This window comes from Bacillus rossius, chromosome 1 (assembly GCF_032445375.1).
Source record: "Bacillus rossius redtenbacheri isolate Brsri chromosome 1, Brsri_v3, whole genome shotgun sequence".
Lineage (NCBI taxonomy): Eukaryota > Metazoa > Arthropoda > Insecta > Phasmatodea > Bacillidae > Bacillus > Bacillus rossius.
The window spans coordinates 123,537,895-123,550,625 of NC_086330.1; the positions used below are offsets into that span (position 1 = coordinate 123,537,895).

Here is a 12,731-nt window from a genome sequence, read left to right on the forward strand (position 1 = left end):
GTCATTGGAATAAATGTTGCTATAAACACATTCTGCAAAAAGTTATCTATGTTGAACAATAATTTTAGTTTAAATTGAATTACTGACCAATTTGAATTTCTTTTATTACCTACTGATGCTTGAACTTAAGTAAGATATCATAAAGTCAAAAGATACAACTTTAATATCTTCATCATAATAACTAGCTCAGGAAAAACACATGAGAATCTATTATAATAACAGCATTATTATTCAGGACTACTGGTTAGCTAGAGAGTCATAATAAAGCATAAAAATATTTAATATTAAATAAATGCCTTGGTGAGCCACTATTATTGTAAACACATAAAGTGCTTTAAAAGTTGAACAAATTCAAATTAGTAGTCAGATTCCTACATCTAACAAATTACAAACAATACCAACATGTACAATAGGACTTATGGCTCAATTTTGCGGAAATTTACGTTATAAATAGTCCATTGTCAACATAACATCATAGTCGAAGAATCAGTGCAGGATCACGTACGACATCAGTTCTTAGATTAATTAGAATGTAGACTATCTACTCTGCACAGCTGACTTCTTGAAGTTCCCATTGAACCTTTCCAATGTAGCAAATGCACTCACTAACTTTAATTCTTAAAGAACATTTTCGTACTTATATAGTGTATATCATGTTGAAGATCACATCACTTTCACCATTTCTTTTGTGATTATGAATGTTCATTGAACTATATAATGTTCTAAATTTAATCAGTTATACAGCGACTCAACTTCGCTCTATCCAAGGTCTAACATTGTTGTTCCATTTTAGTAATTTTTCTTAACATTCCAAACATATCACTATTTCATAACTTAAAAAACAAAATTTAGCAGTCCTTTCTATCATCATGAATATAAATATAGATGTTACAGTTTAGTACTCTGAGCAATTAAAACCAAAGAATAATTTTGACATGATTATATTTATAAAAGTAAATGAATAAAATTAATTATAATATATACCCTTAAAAATTATATTAGTTTTGTTCTATAACTTATAAAACTTGCTTTGTTTTGCTTGTGTGCTTGTTTTGTTGGGTGTGTTTTGTCTTGTTTATTTTGCCATGTTTGTTTTGTCCATTTTGTCTTGCTTAGTGTGTTTAGTCATGTTACTTAATTGTGTTGTTATTTTTCTGTTAGTATACTTATTGTTTTATTTTTTAGTTGGTGATAATTTTGTCATGTTATTAAAACCAGTACAAAACTTAAAAAATAACGTATATAACAATGAATAAGTGCATAATTCTGCTGTCTTCAGCCCATCTAAATTAGTGTGGCTTGATTGAACATATTGTTGGAATTATGTATGATGCGTTTGTAGTCATTAAAAACAGTGCCAACAAAAGTAAAATTGGAAGTGAGCCATTTTAGGGCAACAGCTTTAAGGTTCATTTTTCTTTATAAAAAAAATATGTTGGTCTGAACATTGACCAAAAATTATATTTGTGTTGAAATTGAAACTTGCTCCTACCATTCCACTGTAATATTTTTATAAATACAGATCAACCTTGTGTATCCAGACTAACTGGGACCAAAGGCAATCAGGACAATCAAAAATTAGGATAATCTGAGTAATGTGGGAAATAAACAAAAAAAATCCTTAAATAAGTAGACATACTATTTATTACGTAAGTTTTCTAACAAAATTACCTAGTATACATGCCTTATATTGTTTATAAGACATAAAAAAAATATCTTTTTATATAATTTCTTAACAAAATTCATCCACTTTCTTCTGTTTAAAACATTTATGGCGTTTAACCATACTGGTTTAAACTATAATTTATATAATGGTTTAAATCAAGTGTTTTTTAATCATATGTTTTTTTAATCATATGTTTTTTTAATCTCATTTTAAATTGAATATCTTAATCTTAAAAAAATTGAATGAAAGGTCTAATTCCACTCTAATAACAACATAAGTTTGCACATTAATGTTTCTTGTGATTTATGGCAACAAATAATTATATACTAATCAAAATCTTATCATTTAAATTATCTGAATAAATTATAAATTATACCCAGCTAACTACTACACCAAAATTAAATTAATTAGTAACTTTTAGTCAAAAGTGTAAAAAAAAATTATTTAAAAAAAATCATATTTTGTGGAGAAATATCCTTTCTGTGGTTAAGTCCCAGTCAGATGTTCAGATTTGCCAGACTTCAGTTCTTTGATGTTATAACTTTTCTGGTTCAGCATGAGTGGCAGAAAGTGGGATGTTGTATGGCTTTCATTTGAACATGCTGGGAACAAAATAACATACTAAGAAAAAGCTAGTTTAACAAAAAAATATTTTTTTTTTTCAAACCCTGACGTTTGAATGACGCACCATCAGCAAACTATTTATCATCCATAGTTCAGCTGGAGCTGGAGTTTTGTCAGGCTGATGCTGCGATGTCGAATCAAGCAGCAAAGTAAAAAAATAATTAACATTCATAATTTTTGAAATAATTAATTGATTAACCTATTAGGTCCTAAGTATAATATAGTTCAATAAAAATTATAAAATAGCCATGCATAGTGTAAGTTTTGAGTGTTCATAAAAGCAAAGTGCCGTCTTTTTATTTATTTATTTTTTTTTTTAACTAGCTAACTCAAATTAAAAAAAAATAACACAATAAATACAAATAAATATTTTCATGAGCGAATCTTCAGTGTCCAATATTTAAAGATTTGCAACAAATGCGAAGCTTCAAATAAAAAGTGAATATTTGGCATACTTGTAGTTACGTTCTTGCTAACGTAGTTAAATAATTTTTATAAGAACATTAAATAAAATGTTTACAAATTTTATCCTGATGATCCGGATCAACAAGGGTCAAATAAATAAGGTTTTACTGTATTACTATGTATTTTATTCATTATTGAACAAGATTTTTTTTTACCAAAGAAAATGTGTTTTTTTGCTGCACTTCATCAAAAACTTAATTTCAAGGGTATGAACATGTGAGACTCACAGCAATTCTGGCCATGCGTTCTTGCTTCACGAGGTAATGGACAGTGCAAGGAAACCTGTCTCGTGTGCTACGAAACCAGTTGTGAACTCAGCAAGTTCTTACATAGCGTTGCCCACTAATAAGCTATCAGAGAATTGTTGTGCGGCGGAAGAATGCAAGCAGGAAACATTGTCCCGTGTGTGGCAGGCTTTACTCCTGAACAGTTTGTTTCTCTGTTAGAAAATGAGGTTCTGAGGTCTGATTTGGAAGTAAGGGAGTAGTGATGTTGAATTTTTGTGTACAGAAAAAAACACTCCCAATTACAATGTCATTTTGAATAGTTCTTGTATAGTTGACTTAAGAAGAAAGGGATGTTAACTAAAATGTATCATCTTTCAACTGTCTAGCATTAAGAAATAATAGTTTTATTAATTTAGCAATGAAAACAAATTTTGTGTGAAATAGTTAGTGGAATAGGTCTATTTGGAAACTCCTCAATGAAGTAGGTTCAGGTTATAAGGGAAGCATGGCCAATCAGTTAAACAAGTTGGATGGGGATACTTATATACTTGTACTATAGTTGTTATATCATAATTTATTTTATGTATTTTTCTTATAAATTTTACGGAAATAAACTTCATCTCCGTTGCCATTTATGGTGCATTAAAACTGTTGCATGCTCTGAGAATCAAAGTCCAGTTATTAACTGCATACATGTTCTATGATATTGGGTAGATCTACGTAACGTTTATAAAATTATTAAGCCTGTATGCATGGCAGGTAAAGTGGTAAATTTATTTTGTGATGAAAAATGATTACATTTAATTTTCAAAGGTGTTTCAATAAATGACAGTGAACCATAAATTTTTATACTTTACTATGGTAGCCTATGTACACACAAGAATTTTACTTCTTGATACAGAAAATGGCTTTCTCAGGAAATCCCTGTTTCTGCTGTTCTTGTTTGAAAATATTTGGAGAACTATAAGTGAGAATGTGTGTTTGGTGCAGTTGGGACTTTCACCACCGGATATGTGTATAGAAAGTCCCTGGCACAGAAAGACGCATGCTATTCCTAGCATGTTGATGGTTTCTGGAAACTCTTAAAAATGTTTCTTGTTCTTTTTCCATAGTTTCTTTGTCATTCCAACTGCTGATCTGTCAATTTTGCTGTGATCAGTCAGCTTCATTGCTGAAATTTGTTGCACCACTCAAGTGTGTTACTAATTGTCTTGTCAGTGGTGGATCTAGAAGCACGTGGAAAAAAGTAGATGACTTAATCCTAAAAATGTCATCTTATTCTGTTTAAGTTGCAATCAGAAGTGAAGTTGTAATGTCCCTAGGATTCGCCATTGATAAACTTTTAATTACTCTCTGTTAGTTGGTCTGAAAATGTTTAACTGTCAAACTGGACTCAATAACATCCTAGAAGGTGAATATTTAAATTCCTTTTCACATTTTTTCATCATAATTGATGTTAGTGATACAACACAGTAATACTAATACACCATTTCGTAAAATTTGGTAACTACATTTGAAGATTCTCGGTTTTTTGATCAGCTTCTATGGTTCTTTGAAGTTCAGACATCTTGGAGGTGCCTATAAATTAATCCGTAATTTTTTAGAGTAAACATACTGTCTATTGAAACTTAATAATTTTAACATCGACCCGTGTTAAACTCATGTTGAAACAAATTGGTATCAGCATATAATTTGTTCAAGGCAAGTTCAATGCAAATCATAACTAACAACACTGGACTTATTGAAGGGGAGAAAAAAAAGGCACATTGAAAATATGTTTTATTGAGTTATCCTGCAATCTTTATTTTATCTTTCAGTGTCAAATTTACCAATCTTACATACATAATGGTTATGCGAGCAGCAGGCAGGCTAGATGGCGGCTCAAGATTTCCAAGATACCACTACTCATTTGAGATGATATGGCAAGCTGGGTGGTGTGTAGCTTTGTTTCCATTAGTGCGAGACGCTCCGACCAGAGAGCAACGCGCCCAGCGCTCCGTCGTCGGCACTGAGGTTGCGTTTCGGGATGGCTGGCAGCAAGCTCATTCTTTCTTCAATTTTTGTGTTGCAGGTGTTGAACAAGTAGTGTCCTTAGTCAAAAATGGCAAGGAACTCAGTGTGGTGTCTGGCAGACTGTTCCCGTGAGGATCTCAATGACGCGCTCACGAAACAGTTGGAGGATGATAATAGAGTCTCAGGGCAAGGCAAGCATAACCACGAATGTCCCTAGTTCTTTCACTCGGTAGTTGTCGCCAATCATGTGCTGGCTGAAAGCAAGTTTTCTTTTACTTGCTCTGTACACAGATTTTAAAACTTTTGATTAACTTTTTTTTTTAAGATAGGATGCACCCTTAAATTATTCATTTGTAAAAAAAAAATATTAAAATTTTCAAAATTTTGCATGTGTCAAATTGTTTAACGATATTTTAGCTGAAAAAGATGTTGCTGTAAAAAGTTATGCATAATGGCATGAAAAAGTTATTTTGAATAGTCTAACCTTATAATGATAGATAAGCGTTAACATGTTACTGGCTTTGCATACCATGATATTCATATAGTTTGGCATTTTTCTTATAGACTCAGTAGCAAACATGTCAATTTAAAAAAAAAAATGCTTGCTTTGTTTGACTAGAAACAATTTGAATGCATTTATTTATTACTAACAGATATGTAAAAAATTTATTCAAGACATTGGCTTTTTGCCAGAAGACATTACTTTCATGTGACTTTCAGGTGTTACATATTTAGTCTGCAAGTACGTGTGCATTGTACAAATTAAAGGCTGTGAATGAGATTGAAAAATATCATTTATTTGCTATCAAAAAGATGAATAAATACCCACAGCATATTATATTTTACTTCAATTCGGAAATATATCTTCAAAGGTTTATGTGCAAGATATTGGTGTGTTCTTAAAATAATGAAACAGTAAGACAAAAACAGAAGACTGATCCTAAAATAGTTGTGGAATAAGATTTTGTGTTGTTTTTTATATAAAAATTGCAATAACAAGCCTGTACGGTGCATTTCTGTATGACTAGTGATGTGACTGTTTTGATTGCAAAAATCATACAGAGCATTTTTTTTGAGGACTCCTACTTGATGTTTAGTTGGATCCTTACCTGTCTTCTAGTCTGTCGTGTAACAGATGTGTTTGCGGGTGTTTTACTGGATGCTGTCAAGATTAAGCATTTCAATTTTTTAACAATATACACCCATGTCATATCTTTCTCAGACTTATCTTACTTGTAGGACCGTCCCTTGTTCGGCAACTTGTTTTAAATAGTGTACTATCTGCTGCATGAAGAGACTGGCTTTGTGTGGGAACAGTGTATGGATTTATTCACTAATGCATGAGTGAAGTATAAACTAAGCTTTTTATTGCTGGCATTTCATTTCTTTAAATTACTCATATGCTGCTGAACTAATGTGTGTGTCTCAGACAGTGGCGTAGCCAGGATTTGTGTATGGGGGGTGTTAAGAAGCATGGCCTCACCCCCCCCCCCCCCCCCCCGTATTAAAGCGGGGGGTCCGGGGGTCCTCCCCCGGGAAAATTTGGAATTTAAGGTGTAAAATGGAATTTAAGGTGTAAAATAGTGCTATTTTAGCAGTTTTCGGTACTTAAATTTAAATATTGTAACGGTAAATTTGTTTTTATTAATTTAATATGAAATTTGTTTGAGTGATGAATAAGAAATTAATTAAAGATTTGGTGCTAAGGGGGGGGTTTGAACCCCTAAAACCCCCCCCTGGCTACGCCCCTGGTCTCAGACACTTGCATTTTGAAAGTGTGTGTTATGTAATAAAGTAAACATGCAGAAATTTTTTCCTTCCATTTTCACAACGGTCTGTGACTTCTAGTATTACTATTTTCTTCTAATGTTTGTTTCAAAATAGTAATAAACAACAAAATACCTTTTTTTATTATTATTTATTCCCCCCCCCCCCCCCCCCCCCCCCCCCCCCCCACTAAACTGCTTTGCTTCCGATGTAGTAAAACACTTGACTCAAGATTAATCATTGGTCTTCATAAATATTAATGGGTCAAGTTTAGCATGTTGACAGTGTGGTTACCAAACTATTTTGTAATTTCATAAACCAAAGATGAACTTGTATGACCTATTTTAAAAGCAAGCTGTCAAGAGTTGATTTTAAACTTAATGATTTAACATTATTTTTAAAATAATGCATGAACATGTGTTACAGACTTCAAACATATATTATGCATGCATTTTATGCAATTGTAATACTTCTATTTTTAATTTCAGTTTTACTTTGCACTTAAGAGCATGGCTATTGGCACTGCTGACAAATAAATCAGCTACATCACCATTTAATTTCCCAAATATAGAGTAAAAATAGGGAAAAATTTGGTCTCTTGTGTCATCACACTAGTCCAAGTTTCAAATTAAGAACCTCGATTGTAGATGGCACACATTGTTTTAGAAACAAATATCTTAAACACTGGAAAATATATATTTTCTTACTGAGATAAACAGAGGAAACAAATTTGCGGTGGCTGCTGTACATACTATTTTAATGTAGTAGTATTGTTTTTTGCTTTAATATTAAATTTCTTTTCGTGCGTGGGATAAAAATGTGGTCCAATTATTAACTTATACCTGTTGTATGCTGCATGTTCGCTATTGGTAATTAAATGAACTTTGATAATTTTCGTGATTTTTCTGGAATTAATTTAGCTAGGTTTTCACAATTCAATTGTAAAACCAACCTTTCAGCTAATCATTCTTCAGCTCCCTTATATATTATTATTTATATACTTAATTTCTTGCTCATTTCCCAAAAAATTTCATTTTCCCAAAAAAATATTTCAACTTTCAATTGCATGCAATTTTTCATTTTGTATCGGGTCTACATTGTTCAGACCCTATGCCTATATGTTAGTTTTTTTATATATAAGTTTTTGCTTACTCTTAAGTAGGCATTTTATTTCATCATGAGATGATTTGTGTGCTTTGCTATTGTAGTGGGTCACTCTCCAGTAATAAATTTAATAACGCCCAACTACAAAAGAAAAGCTTTATTTTCACCACGTTTTCACAGCTCCTTCCAAATCACCGTTACAAGCCTCTCTCTCCCTCTAAAAGACAAAGTTTCATATCTTTCCGCGGTCAATATTTGCACTTACTTCCGCCAAATATAAACTTCAAAGTAACATAAGTTTAACAAAAAAAGATACAATATTTTAAACCACAAATTCATTTACTTTACCATTATTTAACAGCTTACAATAACTTCTGGCAACCTATAAAGAAATAGTTCCGGCATAATATGGCGGCAGCATACAGCGATTTTCTCCCAAATAAAGTGAAACGTCACTTGGCCAATCACAGCTAACTAGGTCACACCACAACACTTTCAAACACCTCTTGGCGCCAGCTGGGCGGCCCTTCCTTGCTCCTTCTTCCCAAAACCCGGCTTGAACTTAAATTTATAAATCATCTCTGCCAGAAATCACCAACAGAAACAAAAGAGTTATAGAAAAACATTTAAGGAATGCAGAGACAAATATTTCAATACGAAACATAACACAAGAATAAATATTTTTTTATCTTCTCAAAACTCCACACTAAAGAATCAATGTTAGGGTAGGTCAGTGCCTAACCTCCTTACAACCCCCCAAGTTAAATGGAGTTTGAGTAAACAAAATTTAACTTTTGCCTGAGGTATGTGCAAGCCGGAAACCAATTCTCCCTTAGTTACTTCCTTCCAGCTGTTACACCACTTACCTTACAAAACACGATAGCCATTTACAAGTGTTTAGTTTTACTTAATTATTTTCTCTAACACTGTTAATAATAGGAGTCACAGAATCCCAGTAGACAAAATTACAGACTTGTAATTAACAAACAAAACAAAAGTACACCCTTAGCACAAATCTGCTTGTACACAACCATCAATAAAATAAACCCACATTGGCTCTTACCAACAACCCACTTATGAGAGTCCCAAAATGTCTCGAGAGATTTCCTGCTTAAAGCCAACATGTTATGCAGGTTATCCTGTTACATCACTAACCACACGACAAACATCAAATCAAACATACTCACAATGCAACACGAAACAACTCTCGAAACCCCAATCAGCTTGAAAATGGCGCCACATGATTGCATTTATGTTTCAATAATGTTTGGCTTTAACAAATATTGGTTGAAGCTACCTCGAACACCCCCGCCATCAGTCAAGTGTCCAATCTCCCAGACATTTTTTCCTACTTCCCTAGTGATCCTGAACGGCCCTTCATATAGCAGTCCCAGTTTTTTCGTCTCTTTTAACATAAAATCACTTCTCCCACAAACTCTGAGCAGTACCAAATCCTCTGCCTTGAAGTTACTGCTTATAACTCTCTGTTGTACTCCTCTCCTCAATGCTGCATGCTTAAGTTTCAGTTTAACTTCCTCAATCCTGTCACTAGTCTGATCCTCCTCCCCACTAGGAAACTTAAATTTTAGGGCTAGACTGTCCCTCTGAATTTTGCCACTGGTAAGTTCCTGCGGTGAAAAACCTGTACTGCTGTGAATGTGTTCATTAAAAAAACTATTTAATAGTGGTACAGCTTCCGCCCACTTGCTGTGCTGCTCATGGCAATAGGTGCGTAGCAATCTCCCTATTTCCCTCATAACACGCTCAATCGGATTCCCCTGCGGGTGCCTGACAGAGCTATAGATCACATCAACGCCCTTCCAGGCTAACTCCCAGCGCCAAACATCCGCAGTGAACTGGGTACCGTGGTCACTCAGTATTCTCTTAGGTACACCCATTCTTTCAAAATAATGATTGAGTAACTTGTCAACACATGCCGCTGCCGTGGCTTTCTTTAAAGGATAGCAAAGCACAAACTTGGTGAAAACATTCAATACCGCGAAAATGTATTGGACACCTCCCCTTGACTTGGGCAGTGGGCCATATAGGTCCACAGCTAAAAGATCCTCTGGTCCTGATGGAACAATCGGTTCCCATTTACCTTCCCAATTACGATTCGGGTACTTCGCCTTTTGGCAAATGTCACAACTACTAATTATTTTCCTAATTGTCTTTTCCATGTTAGACCAATAGTAGCTGTTACTTGCTAACCAAAATACTTTTTTGTTCCCAAAATGTCCAGTGGATCGGTGAAGATGCCATACTAATTGGTTGACTAATATCTTAGGTATACATAGTCTCCATTTTCCCAAATCATCCTTCCTATAGAGTACTTTACCCGTTATACAGTACCACAAAAGCAGCTTCTGGACTTGTGGTTGGTTGACATCTTTATTTTCATCTTCTAATACCGATCATGCCCCAGACTTCATCTTCCCTTTGGGCCTCCCCTAACTTGGTGAACTTCCTAAATAGTTCATCATCCTTTTCCACATTAATAATGGCCATAATGGGTCCTGCTCGGGGTTTCTCCTCCATAACTAACTCCCCTTGCTTTATTATCGTCCTACTTAGTAAATCTGCATCCCCATTCTCCTTGCCCGAGATGTAAACAATCTCCAAGTCATACTCCTGCAGAGCTAGGCACCACCTAGTCAGACGGCTCCCCATCAGTTTGCATGATTGTAAGAAAGCTAGTGAATGATGATCGGACTGCACTATGATTTTACTGCCTAACACTAGATTTCTCAATTTCTCGAGGCTCCACACTACTGCCAGACATTCCCGTTCCGTAACAGTATAGGACCTTTCAGCTGCATTCAAACTCCTACTTAGCATGGCTATCAGGTGTTCTTCCCCCTCCTCCCCTAGCTGGAAGCACTTTGCACCCAATCCATAGCTGGAGGCATCTGTACTGATGTAGAATTCCTTGGTGAAATCAGGGTGCCGGATTACACAATTGTCCACGAAAAGGGTTTTTGCCCTGTGGAAACTACTCTCACATTGGTCATTCCAATCCCAAACGCCATCCTTCCTAAGTAAATTCAACATAGGTGCCACCACATCTGAGAACCGTTCAACGAATCTTCGGTAAAAATTACACAATCCCAAAAATCCTCACAGTTCTTTGACAGTTTTGGGTCGCGGAAATTCTCTAATTAACCTCACCTTTTCCGGGTCCGGTCTTATTCCCTCCGCACTCAACCTAAAACCTAGAAAAATCACCTTGTTCCTTAGAAACATTGTTTTGGATACGTTCAAGGTTAAATTCACCTCCCTTACTCGGTACAACAACTGCTCAAGAATTTCCAAGTGCTCGCCAAACGTTTCTGTTGCAATTAGCACATCATCCACATAGGTTCGAACTCTGGATTCTAATTCGGGACCTAAGGAAGCATCCACCGCCCTACAGAACTCCCCTACACTATTAGGTAAACCAAAAGGCAGTACCTTGAACTGGTATACATGCCCCTTGTAAAGAAAAGCTGTGTATTTTCTATCGTTGACATGCAGTGGCACCTGCCAGTACCCCTTTACAAAATCAGTCGTGCTGATGTATTTACATCCATAGAACGCAGTGAACAATTGGCTGGGATCCACTGGACTCTGCCTATCAGGAACAATTCTACCTTTTAATGCCCTTGAATCTACACATAGCCTCACCCTCCCATCTTTCTTTCTAGCACACACCAAGGGGTTTACAAAAGGACTGTTCCCTCTCGATTATGCCGCTAGCTTCCATCTGCCTAATTTGGTTCTCAACCTCATCCTTACATGCCCAAGGGATCGGGTAGCTCCTACCTCTGAATGGCGTGTCGTCTTTCATGGGTATTCTGGCCACATACTTGGTGGTCAGCCCAGGTTCTCCCCGAAAAACATCTTTAAATTCAAGCAACAGTCCCCTTAACTGCATCCTTTCCTCCTCACTTCCCACCTCACATCGCTCTAGCATATGCTTCACCTCCTCCTCCCAAGGTGTAGCGGTGACCCTTTGAATTTGTTGTGGGTCCGTTTCTAACATTTCGCCTAGTTCTTCCTCCAATTTACCCTCCTTCCAATCCTCCACACACTGTACCCTCAATACCCCCGGACTCCGGTCCAACCAGTTGTCACTCTTCACCATAGCATAAGGGTCTCCTTTAATGAAAATCCTAGCCTGAAGAAAATCAACAACTATGTTGTGACTATGCATGAAGTCAATGCCAAGTATCACCTCCTTGGTTAATCTGGGTATAACCAGACAATTTGCACGGTAGGTCTCTCTCCCTAACTGAAAATCCAAAAAGATTTGCTTGTTTACCTTTCTGCTTTTACCCCTGGTGGCCCCAATTACTGTCAGCTGAGGTACGGGCAGTATGGGAAACGTGAATCCCTGCTTGTTTAGCTCTGCTAGGAACTGTTCGGAAATCCCACTGACTTCCGATCCTGAATCAAAAAGGACTGCCACCTCCTGGTCCCCTATCTGACACATTAGTTCAGGAACACATACTTTATTTGGTTTCTGGGCTCCTTCAGACAATAAAAATTCTCTATCATCAGTGAAGATTGCAGCAGCCATGTTAATAGGCCTACACCCACCTACCGGCCCTTCAACAGATTCGATCGCCCTAGCCTGACTGCCTAGCCTCGACGATCCACTTCGTTTCCCGTTTGGGCATTAGAACGGTGGTCGCCGCTGCCTCCTCTCTCATCTATCTTACCTTCTTTCTCACCCCTTTTTCCCTGTCCTGCACCCGCTTTTCTATCATCCCCATCTATTGGACCACTACCATTCTTCCCGTATCTCCAGCTACCTTGCCCCCTCCCATTACCAGATCCTCCTCCCTTCCATGGCCTGGTCCCCCAGTGGCTGTTATTGGAGTCCT

At 36.1% G+C, this 12,731-nt stretch overlaps 1 protein-coding gene across 8 annotated transcripts in view; it reads left to right on the plus strand.

Annotated features, from left to right (window-relative positions):
• The window catches only part of LOC134544578 (GTPase-activating protein skywalker), a 95,196-nt gene that overhangs the window by 14,794 nt on the left and 67,671 nt on the right, over positions 1-12,731 (plus strand). For 3 of the 8 annotated variants that reach the window (XM_063388491.1, XM_063388501.1, XM_063388496.1), the window contains exon 2: positions 5,054-5,186. The exons of the other annotated variants lie outside the window; for them this stretch is intronic. The gene's annotated coding sequence lies outside the window, so the exon portion shown is untranslated. The remainder of the gene's footprint in view (positions 1-5,053; positions 5,187-12,731) is intronic. 8 annotated transcript variants of the gene reach the window in all.